Consider the following 17966-nt stretch of genomic DNA (forward strand, 5'->3'; position numbering starts at 1 on the left):
GACTACCGCCTCCTTAGTTTTTATGGTCTCTGAGAGCTGCCTCAGGAGCCCCGAGTTTAGTTCTTCCCCTTAATGTGAGGGTCTGTAGCAGACCCCTACCACCAAATCCCTTTCTCCTTGCCCCCCATGTAACTTAACCCACAATCCTTCTACTTTCTTCTCCTTCGATTCCGTCTTGATAAGGGTTGATGTATATTGCTCATTGACATAGAGCGCAACCACTCTCCCTTTCTTTCCCACCCTGTCCTTTCTGTACAGCCTATAACCCTCAATATGTACTGCCCAGTCGTGGGAAGAATCCCACCAGGTTTCTGTTAGCCCTACTAAGTCATAGGTGTTTTCTGCAAGCAGGAGTGCTAGTTCATCCTGCTTGTTCCCCATGCTCCTAGCATTAGTGTATAGGCACTTGAGCCCTGTGACTGGTGCCTTTTTTGCCCCCCAGCTCCGATTCCCAAAGGGCCCCTAATTGCTTACCTGCTTATTGCTTACCTGTGCTGTATTGCTGGCTGCCCCATGGATTACAGGTTCCTGATGTTCTCCTTCTTCAGGCTGGGCTGTCCTTGTGGGTGCCACATGGTTTGGTGGTCCACGGCTTCCCCCACCCTCATGTTCCCCTTCCCCCAATGAGCCTAGGTTAAAGCCCGCAGGAGGAGATCCACCAACCTAGAAGAGAACACATGCTTACCTTTGGGTGACAGGTGAAGCCCATCCCAACTGAGCATGTCCCTCGTCATGATTCAGAGGGTTCTGATTCTATTCGGAGATATTAAAGGGTCCTCTGATTTGATTCAGATTCAGAGATTCAGCCACTGAATTGGGCTGAATCTCTGCTGAATCAAATTGGGGACCAAAACTTTGCATAGCCCCCATATTTATAAGAATTCTTACAAATTAAGGACCCATTATGATCCACCTGAAGTTAAAGCAGACTCCAGTTCATTGACCTCTGCTCTAACACAATATAAGATAAAAAGAAAAAGAGATTCCACGCTTCACTGGTCACAGTGTACATTCGAGCATGAGGTGACTTATATTCAAGAGGACTTCTTAATTTGCATAGCACTTTATCAACTCTCTTAATTTGAGAAATATAATGATTTAAATTGATTATAAAATAGGACTTTTTTCATGAAAATGTTCATGAATCAAAAAATCTATTTCTAAACAAGTTTTCTTTAACATCCAGTGCATCACCAGAGAATAACTGGGTGATAAGGAATGCCAGCATAGATTTGTGAGGAACTAACCTGATTGTTAACCAACTGATTTCCTTATACAACAAATAAGGGGGTCCTTGTGGGTGGGATAGAGCAATGGATGTGATATATTTCAATTTTAGCAAGGGTTTTGACATGGTCTCCCATTACATTTTCATAATTAAGATAAGAAAATATGGTTTAGACTCTAGAAGAGATGACTGAAAAGTGGATGTATAATTGGTTAGATAATCATGATTAAAGAATAGTCATTGGTGGCTGGGAGAAGGTGTCAAAGGGGTTCCACAGGACTCTGTCCTGAATCTGGCATTGTTCAATATTTTCATTAATCACTTGGAGGGTGCAATTGAATTCACACTTGAGTTTGTAGTTGACACCAAGTCTATTGGTGACACTTTGGAAAATAGGAATAGGATTCAAAATGACCTTAATAAATTGGAAAAATGGTCTGAAATACATTTTATGAAATTCAAGGACAAGTGCAAAGTACATTGTTTAGGATGGAAAAATCAACTGCACAAATAAAAATTGGAGAAGTCATGGCTAGGCCTCAGTACTTCAGAAAAGGATCATGAGGTTATAGTGGACCATAAGCTGAATATGTGTCAATCACATTATACTCTTGGTGGGGGGAAAAAAGCTAATCGCATCCTGGAATGTATTAACAGGAGTGTTGTATGCAACTTATGGGAAATTATTTTTCTACTCTTTTAAGAGGTTTCACCTGGTGTACTGTGTTTAGTACTGTGGACTCTGCACTTCAAAGAAGACATGGCAAAATTTGAAATAATCCAGAGACAAAATTGATTAGAGGTCAAGGAAAGTTTGGAAGAACTGGAATTATTTAGTTTGGATAAGTGAGGACTGAGTGGCAATTTTGATAACAGTTTTCAAATAGCTGAATGGTGGTTATATGGAGGATTGTGATTGATTATTCTCTGTAAGTGGACAGGAAAATAAGTTTAGATACATGTTGAAGCATTGAAAAATTCAGTTGGCTATTAGGAAGAACTTTCTAACTATGAGTGTGGTTAAAATTTATCCACAGAGGCTGTGGAATCTCTGATATCTGGAAGTTTTTAAGTACAGTTTAGACAAAGGCTATCAAACTTACTTGGCCTGCTGGGTCATAAGTATTGCTGGTCTGGTCTGTGGGCCAGACTGGCTTTGCCAGAGCCGGTGAACAATACCATCTGGTGGAGCATAGTGGGCAGCATGCTCCCCATGCTGTCCCTGTGCCATGTGCAGCACGTGCCAGCCCATTCTGGGACTTGTGTTGCAGGTGCTGGAACCAGCACCCTGGGCACTGTACACAGGGAAGGACATTTGGCTTGGGGATACATGCTGCCATCTTCCAGACCAGCCCCAGAGCACTGACTCCGGAGCTGGACTGGATTGGATCATGCCAGAGCCAGTGTTCAGGGCTGGTCTGGTTAAGTGCAGCATATAGTGTCTTCCCAGTGCCAGCCCTGTGCACTATCTGCAGTGCAAGCCCCAGAGCAGGAATGGCACATGCTGCAGGTAGGGTTGCCAACTCTGTCTGAAGCTATTCCAGGAGATTTTTTCCCACCCAACATGATGTAATCTCATTAATAAGGGTGCACCAATAGAGATTTTTTGGGCGTATACTGATGGCCAATTTTAAATGAGTCATGTTGGCTGATACTGATCCAAATGCTGATATACAGCTGGGCAGCTTGGAGAGCAGCATCTGGCTGGTAAATCTGTTGTGGGGGAAGGGGTGTGGCGGGGCAGATTGAGGCCCCCATGGTGAGAGAGGGAGTGGGGCTGGCGCAGGGGCAAGTGCTGCACAGTCATGGTGGGGCATGGGCTGGAGCCGTGAGGAACTCATCTGGGGGTGTGGGGGAGAGGTGGGGTTTCCGTTGCTATGTGAACCCTGGGAGGGCATGGGGAAATCTGTGCATGGGGCAAGGGTGGGCTCCCACTGAGGGCTGGGACAAGGGGTGGTGCCAAGCTTTTCCTGGTGGAGGGCTGGGCCAGGCTGCCCTAGGGGAGGGCAGCAGCGGTGCTAGGAGGGGAGTTATGGTGACTTTTGGGGTGGCTGCAGCCCCCCCCCATAGCCCCACTCCCAGCACTGCTGCTGCCTGGCCCAGCCCCCCACTGGGAAGAGCCTGGAACCCTCCTCAGCCCCAGCCTGCCCTTGTTCAACATGCAGATCTGGGGGCACATGCCTCCCATGCCCTCCCAGGATGCATGCAGTGGTGACAGACACCCCCATGCCCTGTGGATGAGCTGCTTGTGGCTCCATCCCATGCTCCATCCCAGCTGTGCAGTGCCTGCCCCTGCTCCTGCCCCAGCCTCACTCCCTCCCTCACCACTGGGGCCTCAATCTGCACTGCCATGACCCTTCCCTCACAACATACTTACCAGCTGGACCTGACCTAGAGGGCAGGGAGCAGATACAGGCCAACCTGGACAGGTTGGACCAATGGGCAGAATGAAATAGGATGCAATTCAACAAAAATAAATGCAAGGTACTCCACCAGGGGAGGAAGAATTCCCAGCACACCTATAGGTTGGGGGATGATCTCAGCAGCTCAGTGGCTGAGAGGGATCTTGGAGTCATTGTTGACTCCACGATGAACATGAGCTAGCAGTGTAACGAAGCCATTAACAAAGCCAATCGCACCTTGTCGTTCATTAGCAGATGCATGGCCAACAGATCAAGGGAGGTGATGCTCCCCCTCTATGCGGCATTGGTCAGGCCACAGTTGGAATACTGTGTCCAGTTTTGGGCACAGCACTTCAAGAGGGACACAGAGAATCTGGAGAGTGTTCAGAGGAGGGCCACTCACAAGATTAGTGGACTCCATGAAAGACCCTACAAGTGGAGGCTGAGAGATCTGGATCTCTTTAGCCTTCACAAGAGATGGCTGAGGGGAAAACTTGTAGCTGCTATAAGTTTATCAAGGGAGGACAACAGGGAATTGGAGATGAGCTATTTACCAGAGCACCCCAGGAGTAACTAGGAATAATGGATGCAAATTAGTGGAGAATAGATTCAGGTTAGACATTAGGAAGACATTTTTTACAGTAAGGGTGGCCAGAATCTGGAATGGGCTTACAAGAGAGGTGGTACTATCACCTAACTTGGAGGTCTTCAAGAGGAGGCTTGATAGACACCTGGCTGGGGTCATCTGACCTCAGTCCTCTTTCCTGCCAGGGGCAGGGGGTCAGACACAATGATCCTTTGTGGTCCCTTCTGACTCTACAATCTATGAATCTATGGTTGCTCTTCACACTGCTTGGCTGTGCTTCTGGCCTCCTGTATGCTGTGCTGCAGCTGCACATATGCACAGTGCATTTATCAGCGACATTATCAGGCACATCAGCCCAAAAAAGCCAATACTGTCAATTTTCCTTATAAATTGCTGATCCAATATGGAACTGATATATTGGTGCACCATTGGTCATTAATTGTACTGTTCAACCTGTTCACAATACCAGTCTCGTGGATTGCTTTCAATAGTCACTGGGAGGTCGATACCAATTCTGGTAGACTCCCAGCAAATCTGGGAGGGTTGGCAACCCTAGCTGCAAACAGAGTGCAAATTTCAACCAGCTGCATTCACTGCCTGTAGCACAGGGAGCCAGCACAGGGCACATGCAACTCACAGCCCCACTGGACTGGCCCTGCATGGTGGCTTCTGTACAACTCAGGTAGTGCTCTAGGGCTGGTCTAGCTTGGTGCAGCATGCAGAACATGTCCCATGCCACTCCCCTTTAGCCATATGTGCCCTTCCCCAACCTATGGTGCTGCCTCCAGCCTGCTCATTAGACCAGTTCCTCACATCACATGCAGCATACAGGGCCAGTTTGAGACCCATGGGCTGTATCTGGCCTGCGGGCTATATGTTTGACACCCCTGGGTTAAACAGACATTAGTCTGACATGCTTTAGACAGAGATGATCCTACCCAGAGCAGGAACCTGAATTCATGCACATCCATAACACTTTTCCACAAACAGGTTATCATCTCTCTGAATTGTTCTTCTGCTACATCTCCTAATTTTCCATTCTTTTCTTGCACCTGTCTGACATACAGGGTCTTGTTGCCCATGGTGATTGCCTGAAAACAACGTGAACCAGGCTTCACTCACACCATCTCAATTTAAAGAGTACCTTCCTCTATCCCTTCCTCAAGATATGCTCACACTTTTTCACTATTTATTCTATATTTGGCCTATGTGGTCAGCCTGTCATATCAACCTCTACAATTTTTTAAGTGTGTGTCCTCATCCTTGTTACGTCTCAGCTCTGTGTTCTCGGGCAACCCTGGTACAGGATGCAGTCTGTCTGACTCACTCCCTCCCCTCTTCTACATAAACAAAACTGATTAAGATGCAGTGAGAGACACACCTAAGACCCTTCAGATAAGGGTGACAAGAGTGAACCAACTGCCCTAGGTCTCATTTGCATTCGAGATGGAACCAGATGACCATTCATTTACATGAGAGATGGAGAACAGAAAGCCTGAAGCAGAGACCCCAGTGAATTCTGGCACCAGAGAAGCAGGGGAGTACTGCATGATGGGGAATCTTTGCTCCAAATGCTAATCAACCCATATTCACACACACCCAGCTCAGCATTTATCAGACCAGTTCTAATCTGGATTTGCTAAGGACTTTCCCCCCCCCCCCCCACCAGACACACACACACACATCTAAGTTTAATAGGCATCTCGGGCCGTACATTCCCCGGTCCCACTATGGGAGGCCTATTTAAACTTGATTGACTAAAACTCGGTTGCCGGGTTAGGGAATGCTGAGGCAAGAGACCGAGTCAGAGGGGGTATAGGCAACATTTGAACAATGGTTAAGGGTTCATCACAGCATCCAGCCCATTGGAGCCCTAGTCACAGGTGTTGTTGTACTTTTCCCGAGACGACTGGTGGGAGTCCTCTCCACAAAAGGTTATGAACACCCCAACAATTGCTGTTAAAAGACTATAGTAAGATCTGGAAAAGTCATGCTAAGCTGAGGCTTGTTCACAACAAGTAAAAATCCAAAATCCTGATGCTGCAAGCTATCTATTGTTTCTGAAGAAACCATGAGATATCCTATCAGTATATCTGCCATCCATAGGAATTTCAAGTTGGCTCCCAAGTATTTGGTTACTCCCTAATCTTAAGTGTTTCCTGATTATCAATCAGTTTCTTGAGATGTTCCAAACCAGATAACCCCTTGTCAAGAGAAAAGACAATGATTTACACTATTGAAGATGCTTCGAAGCAGCTGAGCTGAGGGTATAAAAATTTGTAAAAAGTGTGGGTGCTTCAGAAAGGGAAAGGAAAAGGAAAAGAAAGAAGAAGAAAGAAGAAGAAGAAGAAGAAAATGAAAACTCCTGTGCTGACACCATCCCCTGTTGTTCTTGGGACGCTGGAAGAACAGATCATCTCCCTTCAAGGACTGTGCCTGTCCGCTCTGCAGCCTGAGTACCTTGGATTGGTGAGATCCCAGCTCTCTCTCTCTCTCTTTTCACTCTAGGCATAACTTTCTGAACCTGAACTGTATTAGTTAAGCTTGAGCTAAGTTTCCACAAATACTTAGTGAAACCAGGGTAGTATTGTAATTGTTTGTGTTTGTTTTTCTTTTGCATGTCTATTACTACTAGTACCATTATATATTTCATATACTTAGCAATAAATAACTTTTATAGTCAAATTGGTAGTAACTGGGTATATTTTTCCTTCTCTGCTTCTCTTTCCTCCCGTGCTCTGCAGCAATGCTTCTTTTACCTAAGCTAAAGATCCCTGTGAAGCCCAAAAATACTGTGGGGTCTGCTCATCCAGAGGCCAAAGATTGGGACGTGCTGAGTTTGAAACACATAAGGGGATCAGCTTGTACAGGCTGATTGTCCCAGTTTGACTCAGACGTGCCCTTATGAACTGAATGCTGGCCCATGAGGGTGTCAGCTGGACACCCAGCTGGATTCAGAGGGATTCTGTTCACCTGTGTGCTTGTGTCTGACTGCAGTTTATTGTTGCTCTTATGAACTGATTCTTGGCATATGAGGGTGTCAGCCTGTCCATGCTGATCAGCCCGGCCAGGTCAGGCGTGTCATGTTAATTTGTGTGTGTTTGTGTGTATGACTGATTTGGTGACTGGAGGAACCCAGCCCCATTAAAACTGAGTCCTGCAAGATAGCTCCACTGAGGGTGAGGGCTTGCAGAAGGGAGAGATACAGCTCCGTATAGAAACACAAGCAGCACACTGACAGAATTACCAAGACCCTAGAAGCTATCCCTAATAAATGAGCACACCCCAAAGTAATGGGCAAATCTGGTAACATCCTCCCCAGTTGTAATTGTTCTTTCCACCATCTTTACTGCACAACTACCCCCAGGGCTGGGCTTAGCATTTTGAAATCTGTTTAGCAGTTCTGCTTCACAAAACCTGAAGTGACTCATTTTAATTAAATAATTGAGTATTATATGCCAACTCCAAAGACTTCTGATATAGGATTATTTTTAAGTCTTCCCCATTCTTCTCTTGAAGAATTCCTTATTCTTTCTAACTCTAGGTAATGGCTTATTTTCAAATCTCACTCTGCTGGGAAAATGTCTAGAAAATGTCTTTATTTTTTAAATGTGACTGAAGACTCTTCATTAGAGTTGCAATTTTCAAGATTATGCTTGCTCTGTAGCAAAATGCCAGAAGTGAGTGGGATCACACTCCCAGGACTGTTTGCCATTGAATACTATCTCAGAGGAGGGGTATATTTGCAGAAGTGTCTTTTCTACTCCATTTAGCAACTGGTGAGGCTTCAGCTGGAGTGCTGTGTTCAGTTTTGAGCCCTACATTTCACGAAATACATGGACAGATTGGAAAGAGACCAGCAAAAAGCAACAAAAATGATTAGAGGCTTGGGATACATGACTTATGAGCAACAGTTGAAAGAACTGGGAAATTTTCAAGAGCAGGATAGACAGACAACTGACTAATTTGGTATAGTCAGGGATGATCCTACCTTGAGCAAAGGGCTAGATTAAATGATCTCATAGTGTCCTTTCCAGCCTTACATTCCTATGATTTTATGGGCTGTGGAAATCCAAATGTTCCTGGCTCTGGAGTAGTTCAAATGTTGGGACTGCCTCAGCCCTTGAAAATCCAGTGTTCTGAGGTGCCCACTAGGTCAGCTGGTAGGAAAATGAACAGATTTCATCAGGACCCTAGCTGCATTTTGCATGCCTATACACATCTGAGAGGGTTTGGGTCAAAACCATCAACTTTGTAAAGCATTTTGGGTGTCTATACACATCAAGGGTAGGGGGTGGATATTTTAATTAGAGTGGCTCTCATTAAAATGCTGCAGCATCTCATGTATTCAGTGTTTCATGTTCCAAAATGATGGTGAGGGGCACTTTAACTCAAGTGTGTTTGATGAGATTTAGTTAAAATGCCCTCCTGCCACTTTGAAATGTGGGATGCTGAGTACACAAGACACTGCATGCTGCACTGCATGCTGGAGCATTCTCATTAGAATGCTCTAGTGGACTCAATCAAGGATCATTAATCAGAATGCGTTGGAGCATGTGTATAGGCACCCTTTGGTTTTAGGAAAATCACATTTTCTGATTAAAACCAATTTTGTTAAAAAACCCTTGACAATCTCTACACTGCAAGGTAATCTACTGGTTTCTTTCACCTTAACCTCTGCCTCCATGAAAGTTTCTCTTTCAAGTCTTTTAAGAGAGCATATTTTTATGTAGAACCTTATGAGCTGTTCCTGTGCAGAACCCTACATGATACCATATATCTGGAATCTGTTCTGTTTGCTTCTTTACTTTTGTCTTCATTAGTTGCTACATCTCTCCCTTTCTTGTTTTGCTACCTAATATTAGCTTACTCCCTCCATGTACGTGCTTCACCATGTCTTGTCTTTTCCCAGGTTTTTTCCTGATCTGTCCCCTTATGTAAAAATACAAGCGCCAATATATAAATTGTTCTTCAGTTTCCTCCCTATGTGGAACCTCAGAATGCTGCTCTGGAGAGGACCTGAGGTTTTACTCTCATTGTTTGGTAAAGGGAGTGAAATACTACCATCAGAAAACTGCTGTACCTCCTTAATAGTGTTGAAGCCTCGCTCCAACACTTTGTTCTATCAGAAATTTGCTGCCTTTCAGGTTTGCTATCCATCAAGGGAATGTGTTAAACCTGTCTTCCTTGGGTTTCAGTAGGAGTCTAAACCTGAAATTATGCAGACTTTCTCTTAACTCTCTGCATTTCTTGTCATGTCACAGTCCCTTCACTCCTGATAAGGGTTCTCTCTTAAAATTAAATAAATATTTATATCTCCATCTTTTGTTATCTTGCATTTTGGAGCCATTATGAGGCACTTTTCTTCAAAACTTCCTTTACTATCCTTCCTTTTTGCTTTGATTAATTAACATTCCTCTTCCTTCTCCCCATCTTTTGCTGAAAATTTCTGTTCTCTTTTTTGTGACTAGTTTTCATGAATCCTTGCTTCCATTATTAGTGCCTTTAAAATGGACCTTCCTCATTTATTCCTCCCTCTACATATTGTTTTCTCTCTTTGCCTCTTAAGGGAATGCCTATGCTGACTTGGTGAGGCTTTCCATGCCTGTTCTCTGTGTTACCTCCTAAAATAGAAGCAATATAGGTGGTTTAATGGCAGGTGTGTGTGCCAACAAGCTCTGAAGAAAACTTATTCAGTGAGAGTTTGCAGAGTGCTGCATTAAGTTAGCTATATTATGTGAGTCTGGGGAGGTAGTTTGTTGTGGAGCAGACCTAGAGTGCCTTACTGCAGCACTCTGGGATAATATAGATAGGCCCTGAGTATGCTATTGCATCACACTTTACTCTCTCTTCTACTCCTCATTCTAAAACATTTTATGATTCTTTGTGTGACTGAATTTATATAAAAATAAATTATCCTGCACAGGGGAAAACATTTATTTGGTCCAACACGATATATAAATTACTATACATATCACATACCTACTGAGTAATAGGACCAATATTGCTACCTGTTTCCTAGTGTGAAAGTAGTGTTTTGCATTGATTTATAGCCAACAATATGTTACCAATAATAAAATGCAATATGGAAATTCCTGAGCTGATCATCTGACTGTAAATATTCCGAGAAACCTAACAGAAAGTCAATGAGGCTTCATAATTAAGTCAGCCATGGATGCCTGGTTTCAAAACAGAGAACACAAGCACATTTTATTATATTACTCAGATAATGCAGAGTACACAGTGTGAAATGGAATCAATAGCAGTGAAACTGGGTTTGGGAAAAACAGATTCCATACTCAATCTGCTTGTTGCAAGCTGAGAAAATGCTTATCTGAATTGTAGTTTTTCTGCCCCTTGTATTTTACACTTGGCAAAAATGTGATCATTTCCGAACATAGCTTCCTGTTAAAAACTAGGTAGAAATGATAATATTCTTTATGCATTGTATGGAGGAGTGTAAAGCCTTCCTGAACTGGAGTTTAGAGGCACAGAAATATTTTCTAGTAGAGTTATGCCAAGTTACCAATGAAAGTCATGCATATCCATACTGGCCATGAACAGCAGAGATTTGTTTACTTTTTACTCATATCAACTTTGAATCATTGTTTGAAAACTGTGATTTTATCAATTTGACATTAAGCAAATGATCAGGTTCAATTTGGTAACTAGGGATGTGTCCAAATGAGTGCAGACGTGTGTTATGTGGAGCTGCAGACCTGTCTGCAACAGCACAAACAGCACATGCAAGCATTTCTAGTGGTGCTACTTTGTAGCATTGGGGGGGGCGGGGGGGGGCAGGGGTTGACTCTGGGAAATCCAAGGGTAAAAAAACCCCCCACACTTAAAAAAAAACAAACAGGGCAGCACACATGGTAGTAGTGCACATCACCCAAATCCAGAGCCTGGCCAGCTAGAGCCACACTATGGCTGCCAGCCAGGCTTCCTACCATAGCTGCAGCTCCCCCAGGACCCCAAGTAAGGCTGCTGGGGCCAGCACAGTTGCTGGTCTCAGCCTCCCCTACCCCACTTGGGGTAACCTGCCATGCATGAGAGGGCTCATAGCATGGGTTTTCCCCAGGGATAAGAAGCAGTGGCACAGAGTGGCTCTGGAGTGTGGGGTGGGTGACTTGGAGCCTCCCCCACCATGGGGAAGGGTGCTCCAGTACACCTTCCCCACCCTTCAGCAGAGGCTGAAAGCCTCCCAGAAAGAGCACCCTCTGCTCCCTTTCCTCCCTCCCATTCTGAAAACAGCTTGAGGCTGGTAGGCAGCGAAGATGCTTTGTTTTGATACTGTCTTCATCTGACCCTTCGTGCAGTAGGGTCAGATTTTCACCTGATTGGCCATTTTTGAAGCTGTCTGCAGCTGTGCACTTGTGTTTGGTTATGGCTATAAACTGCTTTCTGTGGCCAGATCAGGGAGACATTTGGCACTTCTGTCTGTGCCCTAGAGCTAGTTTCCTTTTTGTAAGATTTCAAATGTTTTACAACTTTCACTCTTTGTGGCAGGCCACAGAAGAAGAACTCACAGTGTGGCCATGTCAGATTCCAAGAAATCTGAATTCTGCTAAATACCCTTGTCATAGGGCATAAAAAGCAAAGGGCTCTTTGTGGCCACATCTATATCTGGGATAATGCCAAGTAGCTATTCTTCAGTAAAGAGCTAGTGAAAGCTTTTCTTCAGAAAGCTAGTTTTTGGTAAAGGGCTGGTCCTCTTTCTAAAGCAAAAGGAAAGACTTTTCTTTGACAATAGAAAGATGGATTCAGCTTCAGGCATCCAATCTAGCTGTCAGCTTCAGTGGGTGCTGGATCAAGGCCAAATTCTATTTCTCTTCTACTTCAAAAATAATAAGTAATGAGTCTAGAAATTATTTTTTCCTCAGGAATAATCATTTAGATAATTCTAATGTAATGATGCTTGTTCATTCAATTAATTCTGCCCTCTCACTTTGTAATGAATTTCTTGGCTAAAAAATCTATAACATTCATATTCTGATCTTGTTTTCTCCAGTGTATATTGGGATAGCACCATCAGCTTTAACAAAGTTACTCTGTGAGTGCACCCAGGGAATTGAGTTCAGAATCTGATTTCTATGGTTCTGCAAACAATTTTAGGAAATGCAAATAAAACAAAATACAAATAAAAACCCAACCAACCAAATAAACAAACAAACAAAAAAATTCCACACAAATATTAGTGTATAAAAGTTGCTGGAGAAATTCTAAATTTGATTCTAGTGAACTTTTGAGTACCAACATTTGTTTTTTCCAGTGTCAAAGTTTGTTTTTTGTTAAATAGAAACATCATATGGAAATCATAAAGGCTGCTTGCAGATGTGGGGAAAAAAAACATGCTTTAATTTAAACTCAGTGCACTCTTGCACTGAGCCTAGCACATGCCCGGAAGGGACAGAACATTAGTTGGACCTGTCTCGCCGAATATCTGTATAGATTGGGTACTTTAGTGGGGCTTTTTTGGAACTTTTACCTAATAGCTGATTGTACCAGTTTTAGATAAAAGTGTCAGAAAGCCCTGCTGAAGTGCCCGATCTATACAGATTCTGTGGAGCTGGGTCAAACTAACGTACTTCTTCTTCTGGTAAAGCACATTTTGGGTTTTTTCCCCACATCTCTCAGTAGACAAAATGTTAAAATATAAGCTAAGATTGTCAACAACAAGTCTTTAAAAGTAGGCTCCAAATTCAATATTTCAAATGATACGGCCAATTATATGACCAAAGTATATGCTCTAATTTACAAATGTTATAAACATTCAATTAGCTTCTATTGACTTCAGTAAACAATAGTATTTTTGGAAATTAGGTTGCATAATTAAGAGTTATCAAGCTTACTTTAGTTACCTATTTTCAAAGTTTAAAATTTGAGTTTTCTTTTAAAAACAGATCAGTATTTCAGTGGCAATAGGATAGTTTATATTTAAGACTATTGCTTAGGAAGACAGCATTACAAACCACTGCAGATTTAGAATGAACCTATAAAGAAACATGAAGATCCATAGTGGTTTTTAAATGTCATTGTACTTCTTTACACAGACCAATATTTGTACAAAGAAAAGGAAAAAATGGGTAAAATGAAAAGGCTCTTTACACTGAACATTCATACAAAACACAGACTTCTCTTTTTCCCCTCCATATCTGCATGCCTGTGCAATTCAGGGGTCCAGTATTGACTAGACAGCCAATGTAAATTCCCTTGAAACTAATGTGAGTCTTGTATTGATTTCCAATGGATGTTGGATGTGGTCCACAGTGATTTAAATGTCCCTAATTCTCAGTAGTATGCACTTTGCTTGATATAGTAACTGCTTCCCAAATTGGGCCCATTGGTGGTTTTTTTAGTTTTGCAATATGATATGAATTAGATAGGATGCATTTAGGGAACTAAGAAAGAAGACATCTATTTTGGTATTAAAGAATTTGTCAACAGAAAATATATTTATATGGCTGGATAATTGTGTTCAACTATTTAATCTGCTTTGTGCTTGGCAATCTGATACATCCCCAGGAGTATCAGCACTGTTTTAATCAAGTGTGTGCAGAATTGCATGTATTCTTTTATGCAAACCTAGCAAAGTTCACCTCCTCTACAGATTTAAGGCCCAGGGAAAAATTAATTTTCACCAGATACATATGCTAACAGTAGCAAAGCTCAGTTCTGTCAGACATTTTCTGGAAGAGATTTTCTGATTTTCTCTTTGGGGGTACATGGAGACATTACACTTAGATCAACCAAACTAGGGTTAAGGCGATCTAAGTGCTGATCTGTGCAGACATTCAGAGAGATTAAATTGGGCAAAAAATGGCAGGTCCAATTTAAATTAGTTCACCTGATGAGGTGAATTAAATTAGGGTGTCTTTACACATGCTTCAGGGGTAGATCTTCATGTTTCTTTATAGGTTCATTATAAATCTGCAGTGGTTTGTAATTAAACCGGCTCCTAGAGCTGCTTTAATTAAAGCACCTACAGCATCTCATGTATTCAGCACCCTATGCTTGAAAATGGTGGTGGGGGCAATTAAACTAAACCTCATTCAACAAGCTTTAATTAGAGTGCCCCTGCCACCATTTTGAAGCACAGGAACACTGAATACACAAGACACAGAGGTTGCTAGAGAGAGATAATAGCACACTAGCAGACTCGATTAATTGAGTCTTCTCTGGTGCACTATAATTACAATACTTTGGTGGAGCAGTGTCCCTACATATCTACAGGTGAACTTATATTGGGAACAGTTTATCTCTATCTACTGAACATTTGTACGTGTTTGAAGCACAGCCCCAGCCCTGGGCTGCGGTCTTCCTTTGCCCCCAGTCCTGACTAGGCTATTTTTAGCCTCCAGATAGACAATTCCCCTTCCGCTGTGGACCCACTAATGCCCCACCCTGTGAAGACCTGGTAGCCTCATCAATGCTACTAACCCCCCCAAAATGGACTAGCTAACTCTCCCTGTGGACTTGCTAGCCCCTCCAACTTTTGCCCCCCCCCACTACTCTATTTTATTTAAATGGGGTTTCTGCCATAGATCCCAGCATTGACAACTATGTGCACAGGCTGCTCCCAATCTATGATTGTGTGGCTTAAAATGAGGTGCATGATGATAGATCAGGTGTGGCAAATATCCTCATGTACCCAAAAAGACTACACTGTAATATGGTTGTCGGAGTGAGGGAGGAAAAGAACATGAAAGTTATATGCAGCTGGCTGTTTCTCATGCTCAGTCCTCACTCCATGTAAAGTGTGTACTGCTTTATGATAGAGAAAATAAACACAAGAAACAATTTCCCATGGTCTCCATATTGTTGGATGCAGATAAACTGTGTCCTTTTTCAGGCTTTTGAGCAGAGAAAGGTTCTTTGTCTCTTAACCAGTTTTTAATTACTTTCACCCCTGCACCATTCTTCCCTCACTATCATTTATCATTTATTTTGAATTTAGCAACGTTATGTAAATGTCAGATAATCTCTGTACATATATTAACTTTGTTGCTCTGTCCTAAAAATACCTTACGCTTTGCAGTGTTCAGAATGTAACATTTGGGTAAAATTATTTTGCTCAGTGCTCTACTATTGATGTTAGAAGATAAAAGTGTGTAAAATACTATATGGCTGGTAATATGTAAAGGGCATAGGAGAGATGTTTATTTGCTTCATATCATGATTTCATATTTAATGGATCACTTAATGGTGACTACCTAGTTTGATCATTTATCAGTTGTGATGTGCAAGGAATTCAGGGGCTCTTGAATCTCTTGCATGGGCTACCTATATTGCACTATCTTGCACATGATTTGAGATTACTGTCAGAACTGTTACACCGCTCTTTTCCAGAGGGGTGAGGAATGGACAGAGTCTTGGCACCTTTATTTCTAATGCAATGAACAGTACAGTTGAGCCAAAACAGACTCAGGATAATATTCAACACTGCAAAGGCTGTTCTCCCAATAGGATAAGAGGGATTTGGGGGAGTATTGATTCATTCTCTTTTATATCCTGGCTGTGGACAATGGCTTATATGTGACTTTTCTTGCAGGTTATATTTTAAACCTCATACAGCTCCTTAAACCTATTTAAATGTTTTATTTGTGTGCTTCTCTTGCTAGATTTCTTCCAGTTTCCATTATCTACTGCACTACATTGTAAAAGTTATGAATGAGTTATCTTACCTTTCATATTTCCCCACCAAAACACTTTCTTTTCTGCCACCTATACCATGAATAATGGCATTTCCACCCTTTAATTAACAAAAACAGTCCTTTTTGTCTTAATAGAACAATCTGTTTATATTCCCTTGTAATGGGAACAGAACTAGAACTCTCTCCTAATTTTATAACACAGAATTTCTAGTAATTTCACATCAACCTCTGAACAGTCATCAGAAAGTAACAACATGTAGACACTACTGATTTGGAATACATTTAAACTGGCAACTTAACTGGAAAAGTTCTATTTAGTATGTTGTCACCAATCCAGGGCTTGTCTTCTGCTTGGGTACTCAACCCCTAATGACTTCAGTGGGAAATGATGGCTCTCAAACCTGTGTAGATAGTGCTTCATGTCTTGCAGTGGTGTACTTGGTAGCCGTGTTGGTCTGAGACAAAAAGACATACAAAAAATTAGAACAATTTTCTTGCCATTTTCCAGGTGGTCTAATAAGAGGTATCATTTTGGAAACAAGAGTTCTAGTTTTTTGTATGTCTTTTTGTCTCAGACCATCACGGCTAGCAAGTACACCCCTGAAACCTGGAAGATGCCGAATTTTAGCTGATTTTGGATTTTAAACTTCACTGCAGAACAAGAAGGAATTTTTTTTTTACCTCCCTGCCTGCCACCTGCCACCTCCAGGGAAGGAATTCTACTAGATCAACACATCAAAGACGTACTCAACACAGCTCACAAAGACACTCTCATGGACCCAGAGGGACAGACTTCCATCTTCAGCTCCCTCTACGCAAAAATGAAGTTTATTTCCTACCTATGGGGACTTTTAACCATGTTGTACCATCTATACTTTTCCCAGAGTCTGACAAAGGGAATTTGACCCCAAAAGCTTGCAGAAAAGGACAGTTTTCTTGCCATTTTCCAGTTGGTCTAATAAAAGGTAACATTTTGCAACCAAGAGTTCTAGTTTTTTGTATGTCTTCATGTCTTGCAGGGTCATTTCCTTTGTCAGTTGTACTTAGCTGTTATATAGCTAAATGTGTATCATCTTTCCTTTGTAGACTCCAAAGTACTTTTATAAGAAGAATAAGTAATATTGTTCATCATTTTACATGTGAAGAAACAAGCACAGAGTAGATAATGCTCACCTTGCTCAGACTCACAGAGCCAGCAACATAACCTAGGTCATCTCATACCCACTTCATTTTCCTCTTCTGGATGCATGTTCGAAATATAGCAAAATACAGTATCTGCCAAAAGTAGTAGTAAGAGATGTTAGAATAAACACAAAGGGCAGGTGATAACTTGATACAAAACCATCTATTAATAATTCTATTTACATGGTATTAATAAAATAAAATTAACAAAACAGAAGTATCACTAGTAGAATTCTGTTCTTCCTTGTGCACAATCTTTTACTTTGTAACTTGAGAAGAGAGCTTTCAAAATTCTGAACTATCGTTCTCATGAGAAATGCCTCTGTCATTTGAGGAAAAAATATGAATTGGAAAAAATGACAGATGTCAGGTGCTAATAATTATTGCATCTTAAATATTTATAAATTCACAAGTTACTATATAAATGTATTCCTTAGACTGGCAGACTGTGATGTTGAAAATTATGCTCCTGATTTCTTTTGTTGCCCAAGGCTACATGTTATAAATGATAGCTTTGGACTTGGAAAACCTGTGTGTTTTTCACTACCCTGAGTCAATTAGAGATCCATCAAGTCATAAATAAGTTACTAACATCATTTATGTTCAGGAATATGTGTGTCAAACAGCATACCAACAAGAAGAGTTGGCAAGGATTTTTTGTATTGCATATACTGATTTTGAAAAAATAATTGTATCTTTTTAAATGTGTTTGTGACACAGTTGTACTAATCATTTCCTCATTTATATATTTCATCAGTTCTCTGCAATTATAATCACCAGCAATTTAGTACTTGAAATATACCAGAGACCAACAGCCTGTCTTGATAACAGACTAAAATATCTGAAGAATCTGCATCATTCATCTGAAGCTGAGGTGATGTTAGCAGTAGGAGAAATACTCACATCCCTGTGGC

The 17966-nt window shown here is 41.8% G+C and overlaps 1 long non-coding RNA gene across 6 annotated transcripts in view; it reads left to right on the plus strand.

Annotated features, from left to right (window-relative positions):
• LOC132250820 (uncharacterized) overlaps positions 1-16853 on the plus strand; it is a 372117-nt gene extending 355264 nt beyond the window's left edge. For 4 of the 6 annotated variants that reach the window (XR_009462457.1, XR_009462452.1, XR_009462453.1 and 1 more), the window contains one exon: positions 16379-16853. This is a non-coding gene — a long non-coding RNA (uncharacterized LOC132250820). The remainder of the gene's footprint in view (positions 1-16378) is intronic. The other 2 variants (XR_009462454.1, XR_009462455.1) reach the window with 2 other exon arrangements.
• The last annotated feature ends 1113 nt before the right edge of the window (positions 16854-17966 follow it).

Source organism: Alligator mississippiensis, chromosome 5 (assembly GCF_030867095.1).
Source record: "Alligator mississippiensis isolate rAllMis1 chromosome 5, rAllMis1, whole genome shotgun sequence".
In the NCBI taxonomy this organism is placed as follows: domain Eukaryota; kingdom Metazoa; phylum Chordata; order Crocodylia; family Alligatoridae; genus Alligator; species Alligator mississippiensis.